Consider the following 8,538-nt stretch of genomic DNA (forward strand, 5'->3'; position numbering starts at 1 on the left):
GTCGAGTCCAAGGAGGAACTCGACGGGTCGGAGCGTGACCCGTGTCGCGGATTAAGTGACCGACTCGGCGAGTCGGGGAGACTGACTCGGCGAGTCTGGTCTGGGTTGGGAACCCTAATTTCCGGACTTGGTACCCTATTTAAGCATCATTTCAGGCCTCCACCCCAGCCTCCATCACTCCCTTTACCTACTCTCGAAACCCTAAGCCTGCATTGTAGTGCTCTCAAGCTTTCTTTGCCATTTTTGGGTGCTTTGAAGCTAGAATGAAGAAAGGAACCTTTGGTGATTCAAGAATTGGCAGTAGATTCTGAGTTGGTGTGATATTTCAGATCATTTGAAGGTATGAAGCTCATACCTTAGCAGTTATTCATTTAGATCCCCTTTCCTAGTTAGAATTTATCATTTTTTAGGGCCATTTCCAAGGCCAATTCGTGTATTGCGCCTTGGTGAGCAAAGAGAACTTCATATCTAGGTTTGTCTTGGCCCAGAAACCCTTAAAGTATCAGTCTTTGGTGTCTTGGTGAAGCATGTTTGTCTCAAACCTTATCCCTAGAGTGTTTCAAGCCTATAACTCATTGGTTTCACGTAAAGTTTGCAACTTTACGTGAAGGGTGGGACTTAGAAGTGTGGATATACAGTTTGGAGCCCCTGAATGGCTCGAAAAGTCACTGTATGGATTAAGAACTAAAGCGACTCGGCGAGTCACATGGGTGGACTCGACGAGTTGTATGAAGATGGGCAGGAACTCGACGAGTTGGAAGAACAACTCGGCGAGTCTGTTGAAGATTGCCTTGGACTCGATGAGTCTGTTCTTGGACTCGGCGAGTTTGGTCGCAGAACCCCAATCTTTTCTGGTTAAGACGCAGATCAGTGAGTTGAGTGGTGACTCAGTGGGTTTGGTCAGTATGGGACTCGGAGATCGTTGAACTCGACGAGTCTTAGGGTGACTCGGCGAGTTGAGTGGTATTTTGAAGGATTATGAGTTTAAGAACTCGGCGAGTTTATGGGTTGACTCGGCAAGTAGAGTCAACTGGAAGGTTGAATTTGACCAGGACTTTGACTTGGACCAGAGTTGACTTAGTTTGACTTCTAGAGTTCAACTTAGGCTAAGTGCTATTGTTTGTATTGGTAGCTCAGGGAGCTAGAGGAGCAGCATTTCGGAGAGTCGTCGGATAGCAGCCAAAGGGTTATCGGCCGAGTTAAGCAGTTCAGGTGAGTTTTCCTTCCAGTAGGAACGGGTCTACGACCACAATGCCGACCCGTCTAGTTAGCAGTAGTTAGTTCGGACTTCGGTCCGATGCAGTTATCCGGACTTCGGTCCGATGCAGGGGGCAAGGCCCCAGTTAGTCCAGACTTCGGTCTGATGCAGTTAGCTGGACTTCGGTCCGATGCAGGGGGCAAAGCCCCAGTTAGTCCGGGCTTCGGCCCGATGTAGTTTCCGGACTTCGGTTTGATGCAGGGGGCAAGGCCCCGGTTAGTCCAGACTTTGGTCCGATGCAGTGGGCAAGGCCCATTATGTGCTTTATATGTTATTGTATGGTATGTTGTAGTTGGGGGAGCTCACTAATCTTTGTGCTTACAGTTTCAGTTTTGGTTTCAGGTACTTCTGCAAGCAAGGAGAAGAGCTCGGATTGATGGCATGGCACACACCACAGTTGCAGTTTATTCCTGGGAGTTTTATTTAGATATTCTAATATGATATTAACTTCATTCGTGAATTGATACATTTACTATGACATTTTGAGACATACGATTCATGGTTTTATTATATAATAGTTGATGTTGCGATTTTTAGTAATATTAAAACAAAAATTTTTAGTCAGGATTTTTGGGTCGTGACAGTGTTGGGTAAAACATGGGTAGATTAGAGGTGAGATAAATGATTAGCGATGAAAGACGAGATGACTGATGAGCGATGATATATGAGTGATAAAATATGGTGCGAAGCGATGAGCCAAAACGATGAGCTGAAGCGATGACCTAAGCGATAAGCCAAAGCCATGAGCCAAAACGATGAGCCAAAGCGATGAGCCAAAACGATGAGCCAAACGATGACCCAAGCGATGGCCCCGTCATCTAGCAGAGTATGGATGATAACTACGGACTATTCTACACAGTCTAGTGGAACACTAGTAGGCTCGCAAGCTGTAGGTGTTGTGAATGATGTGTTCACCCGGTGTACTCTAAAAACCCATTGACAGGTATTACGAGTGGACTCTCGGAAACGATACTGTCAATAAACGAAATAAACCCTGGCGACTATGCAGACTTAGTGTCGATTCCTTAGGAATGAATGAACGAGGAATATTTGAATCTTAGGGTAGATCCTTAACGTCTTGTTCCCGAGTTCTACTTAAGGAGAGAAATGGGAGGATACGGAGGGAAAGTGAGGGGTGTCGAAGGAAAATCGTGTTCCTGAGTTTCATTAATGGAAGGAAAGTGAGGGGAGGGGAAGGATTTTGGAGTCATATTTTCCTTCCAAATTTTCCTCCCAAATTGGACGGATTTGGGAAGAAAGTGAGGGGAAGGAAAATTTTGTGTTTTATTTTCCTTTTCCTCCTAACTCGGGAACACAAAAACTTAAAATTTTCCTTCCATTTCCTTTCATTTCCTTCGAACTCGGGAACACGGAATAATGAATATTTTCCTTCACCTCCCTTTCTTTCCATCAAAATTTTCCTTCCCTTTCTTTTAATGAATTTACAAAAAAACTCGGGAACAAGGCGTAAGAGTAAAGAAGATAATGGGGATGGATAATTGGGTTGATTGTTTGATGTTTAACATAATAATTATATTATTGTGGGTTGAAAACCCTGTATACTCACCAGGTTTCCCAACTTGACCCACTCAAGCTTATTTGTATCATAGGTGTCGATATGAAGCTACTTTACACTGAGGGATTTAAAAGAGATGTAGATCACTAGTGTAAATGAATGTAAGTTCTGTTTATGCTTATGCTTTTGTATTGACGATAACATCCCAAATGTTTTAAAATGGTTAAAAATACATTTATTCGGAAATGCTTTGATAACGTATTTATCATGTTTTTATGGGAGCAAATTCCGCAACATTTTTATTAAAAGAGGTACTCTGATTTTTATAAAGCATAAACAAAATCGGTCTTTTTTGGCCGTGAAAATGGGGATGTCACAGTTGGTATCAAAACATTAGTTTAAGCGAACTAGGAATAAGGATTTATTTATAGACTTAAACTCAGAATGCTAAGCGATGATCATGAGGAGTGTGTTTAATATATTTTAGGAAGTACGCCTGAATAGACATAATCACTAGCTAAATTAGGGAACATGCCTAAGATGCTTTTATGTGCTTAATAATTTGTGATGCTTTATGCTATCGTTTGATCGTATCTATGGTTTGTTGCCGACCGGATCTGGAAATTTTATGTGTTCAGATTTCTAAACGTTTAATTACGATATTAGAACCGACATATAATTTTTTGAGGTAATAAAGAGGAATACGCGTCTAAACCTTCCTCTATTTTTATTCTCGTCTCGATACACCAAACGACTGCTTTGGTGTGCAGAACATTATGGTGAAGACTTGTAGTGAATTGAGTAAATGGAGGAAATGAGAAGGTTTACGATACTAATAGTACCTATCAGAAGATATCGTAAGAGTGATATCTTGACTTTAGAATGCGTCTAATAAATAATATATCTAGTATGGGAGAAGTAAACTTTCTATTAGCAGAAAGAAAGATTTTTGGTATAATCCATGAATTTATCCCATCGTCTGACATTTCCATTACCAACCGAATTGAAGCAAAATTGATGATCGAAGATACGCATGGAAGAAGTCCTAGTAGAGTCTAGAGAAAATTATATGATTGTTTGGACACATTTGTATGTGTTAAAACTGTTTTTGTGATAATAATTTGGAGAACTACGAGACAATACTTGGGACGAGTATGAGTAGGTGTGAAAGGTAGTAAAGGCCTAAACTACCGGAAGCACATGACTCACGCTTGGACCATGGAAAGTCATAAGGTTACCAAGGCACTAGTAATTGATTCCGTTTTGTTCATGTATGTTGTTACCATCATTTCGGTAATGACTAAGAAGATTATTATTATTCTGAACCTAGTGGTCATATCATGTCGAGTCCGACTAAGATGAGTATGTTACATGGTTTAGAGAACCAAGATCGATGTAGCATTTGACTTAAGTCAGAAGATTGACGTGAAAGATAATCGAAGTGATCAATAGAAGTATCGCAACCGTTGTTAAGATTAGAAGCTTGTACCTAGAAGTACTACATGCTAGAAAGTGATCATATCACATTAGAACATGAAGGAAGGTATATTCCATTCTGGAATTTGACTCTAAAAGACCTGAGTCTAAGCGTTGCATCATACGACGACATGTCATTAGAACATGTCCCTTCGGTCTGTTATAGTAATTGAAGTAAAGACTGTTTCTGAAGGAGCAGGAGTCTCCAATAAGGATCGAGATTGTGACTTGAAGGTCACGATTGAAAGTCCAATATGAGATAGAGAGCGGGTGCAAGATCGAGCACCACCTGCAGTCCAGAAGTCTAAGAGTTAGATACTCATTCGAAAGAACATAGGAGTTACGGTTATTAGCTAGGATGAAAAGATAACATATGGAGTCATTATACAAGCCATATTTCGTTGATGGTTCTGGGACGTAATCATCCTAAGGGGGAGATAATTGTAACACCCGCAGATTCGGGTTAGTCAATTTAGAGACAATAAACGTCAAAAATAACTTTTTTTGATATAAGTTTATTTAGAATAAATAATCTTGACCAAGTTATAATATATGTTGCAAGGGTTCCGTACAAGTTATAACAAAGAAGTTATGACCCGTCGAAGTTTTACGACTAAACCGACACAATACCGGGAATCGTAAAAAGTGAATTTATGATAAAATACTTTTTAGCCTTAGCGATCTAAATGAAATTCGTAGTATATGTTAAACCGAGAGTGTGCATAAAAATAACGTCTAAATCTGACTTCATATGAGGAAGTTATGATTTTTCTAAGATTTAGCATAACAGTGCACAACCCGAAATTGAATTTTAGATCGGTCGATTTTTCGCCAAAATAATCTAAATGAGAAATAAATATATCGTTAATAGGAATTAAACGATAAAAAGACAGTCGAAAATGGAGCTCGTATGCGAAAGATATGAACGAAGCTTAGTCTCTACTCTTAAAGCGCGACGAATTCGATACAGTTTTGTAAATCTAAGATAGAATGAGAATTTGCCGATGGGATCTAAATGAAAGTTGTAGTAATCATAAATACCAACGCATGGATATAAAGAACGTTGATAATAGAGCTCGTATGTTAATGATATGGACGAAACTTAGTCTCTACTCTTCAAGTGCGACAAATTCGAATACAGTTTTGTAAATCTGAGATAGAATGAGAATTAACCGACAGGCTCTAAATGAAAGTTTTAGTACTCATAAATACCAACTGGATATAAAGAACGTAGAAAACAGATCTCGTACACGGAAGATACAGACGAAACTTAGGGCCTACTCTACGATAAAACTCCTGTAAATAAGAGATGAACTCTTCATATTTTCTTCACACCATAAGCCTTTCTTTCTCTCTCTGACTTCTCACTAGACTCCCTAAACCCCCCTAAAGCCTAGGAAACTTACCTAGTGCTAGAAGAAAGCCCCGGAGCACACGAAGGCTCTGAGAAAAAGAGCTTTTCGGCTCAGAAGCTTTGCTCCAGTAGAGCCCGGTTTTTAATAAAACCCGCTGTAAGTGAAATAAGCTTACCATACTTTAAATATAACTTATATTTAAATATAATATCATTATTATGAACCTAGAAATAAGATTTATCAGTGATTCAAAGTCATTATACTGATTGATCTACTTACGGGAATGATATCTAGGCTGTGATTTAGTGAGGTGTTTAAAGTGAGATTTCCAAACAATATACTTCGTATACCAAATGGACCATGAAAGTATACTTTGAGTTAATGATGAATCTAGACTAACAATTAGTCGCAATAAAGATTAGACTAAAACTTAGCGATAATAATGCTAGGTTTCTTCGAAGGAAAATAGAATCGTTAAAAGCGAAGTGCTGCCTGAGTTTGGAATCATCACCTTAACAAGTGAGAGCATAGTTATTTTCATCTTACACATAGATATGAATTATTTTATATAAACTACGTGCTATGTGTGTATACTGTCTGAATACTTGCTGTCTATGCTGGATGAAACGTTTTATACATGTTTTAAATGATCTAAATTGTATATGTATTTTATATCTACAAAATGTGTTGGGTAAAATATAGGTAGATTAGAGGTGAGATAAATGATGAGCGATGAAAGATGAGATAAATGATGAGCGGTGATATATGTGTGATAAAATATGGTGCGAAACAATGAGCCAAAGTGACAAGCCAAAACGATGAGCCGAAGCGATGACCTAAGCAACGAGCCAAAGCGATGATCCAAAACGACGAGCCAAAGCGATGAGCCAAACGATGACCCAAGCGGTGGCCTCGTCATCTAGCAAAGTATGGATGACAACCACGGACTATTCTAGACAGTCTAGTGGAACACTAGCAGGCTCACAACCTGCAGGTGTTGTGAACGATGTGTTCACCCGGTTGTTGGATTAATGTCTAAGTCCATAACTATTTTGGTATGTACTTGACCCGATGGTGCATGGTCCTTTTGGGTTGCCTTCACCAAAGCAACTTGATAGGATGAATTATGGAGAGAGAGGAGTAATTATTATTTATTAATATATTATAAGAATAATATATCAAAGGAGAAATCATATTGTTTAATTAATATTAGTCAATAATTAATAAGAATTGATTTTGTGGATAAAAGATATTAATTAAATAAAGGGGACTAGAACTGTCAATTGTGTGATAGTTGAATATTGGACTAATGGACTCCATAGAGGATAGAGTGGACGAATTCTATGGGGAAACCCATTAGAAATCGTCCAAGGCCTCTAAAGAGGGAGTCCATGGGTTGCTTAGGGCCTAAGCAGTCAAATTAGGGTTTCCTTGTTAGATAACCCTAATAGCCTCACTATTTAAGGACCCCTAGGGCACCAAAAACGTGGCCAACTGATTCCTTAGGGTTTCTACATGTTTTTGGGTGCCTCCTCTCTTATCATTTTTCATCCTCTTGCTCTTGGTGTTTGTGAGCCATTAGAGGAGTGACACTTGTGACTCTAAGCTTTCTAAAGCCATTACAAGGAGGATTTGAGATTGTTATTGCTACATAACAATCAAGGTAAGATCTAAAACCCTTTCATATGTTAGTATGATTAATTATATGCTAGAACTAGGGTTTAAAGTCTTGGATGAATTGCATGTACAATAGAGAAACCTAGATCCAAGCATTAGGGTTTGCATGAGAACATAGGATGTTCTTATGGCCAAAACCCATCAGTGGTATCAGAGTCTTGATTGGTTTCTATTGTATTGATGCCTTGTTTATTTGTTCAAGCTTCAAAAACTGATTTTTTATGCCCCTGACTGATGAACTCGGCGACTTCAAAGTGGAACTCGGCGAGTTCGAGCGTCAGTTAGGGCAGATTTCGGGATTTCTTGCTGTTTTGCTTGAGGATACTTGCCTTAATTGTTTTGGGTCATTAATATTCGAATTTTGATACATATTTGAGTGTATCCTTTACCAAAAAAAAAGATAATTACCATTTGATTGAATGATAATTTCCTTATATGATAATAATTGATTATTTGAATTAAATTGGTAAATTGTCTTGCAAGTAATAGTGACTAGGTCAAATTTAGATAATAATTAAATTAATTGTTTAATTTAAATTATTTTCTATTTGATCCTTAATGTTTTGAAATGTCTCAAAACTTGCCCTCAAGTTTTGGAATTTAAAAAGTTGATTAAAAGTTAAAAAATTTTAAATTCTAAAACCCTAGCATTGTTTTGAAAAGTTCAAATTGCACGCTTACGGTTTTATTAATTAATTAAAGTGTATAATTAAAAGAGATTTAATAAACCCATAAAGTTTTGGTTTACATTTAATTAAATTAAAAGTATAATTATTAAATTAGACCACCTAGTATTTAAAAAGTGTAAAATACACCCTATACTATATATAACATTAAAAGTCTAGTATTATATATGTATGAGTAAATAGTAAGTCTTACTGTTAGTAGGCCTCATTCATGAAGCTGGTCTATAAGGGATGTTTAAGGAAATTGCCTATAAAATGGCGATTGAATGGGTATCCACTCTTACCCACCGCACTCTTGTGTAACGTCCGGATTCCCAGGTATATTATTTTATTCCTTTGGAGGTTGGGAGGGGACTCGGCGAGTTGGTGCTTAGACTCGCCGAGTATGGTCACGGATTCTTATCCGGGTTCACAGCTGGACTCGGCGAGTCCATGCTGTTTAATGAAACCCTAATTTCTTGGGTTTGGGACCTATTTAAAGGCCCTTAGGGATGTCATTTGCGGCTACCAAACCCCAGAGAGAAACCCTAAGAGGTCTAGAGAGTTTGTGAGGGAGGAGAGGCCACTTTT

The sequence above is a fragment of the Lactuca serriola genome, chromosome 5, assembly GCF_051521515.1.
Source record: "Lactuca serriola cultivar US96UC23 chromosome 5, Lser_US96UC23_V15, whole genome shotgun sequence".
Taxonomy (NCBI): Eukaryota; Viridiplantae; Streptophyta; class Magnoliopsida; order Asterales; family Asteraceae; genus Lactuca; species Lactuca serriola.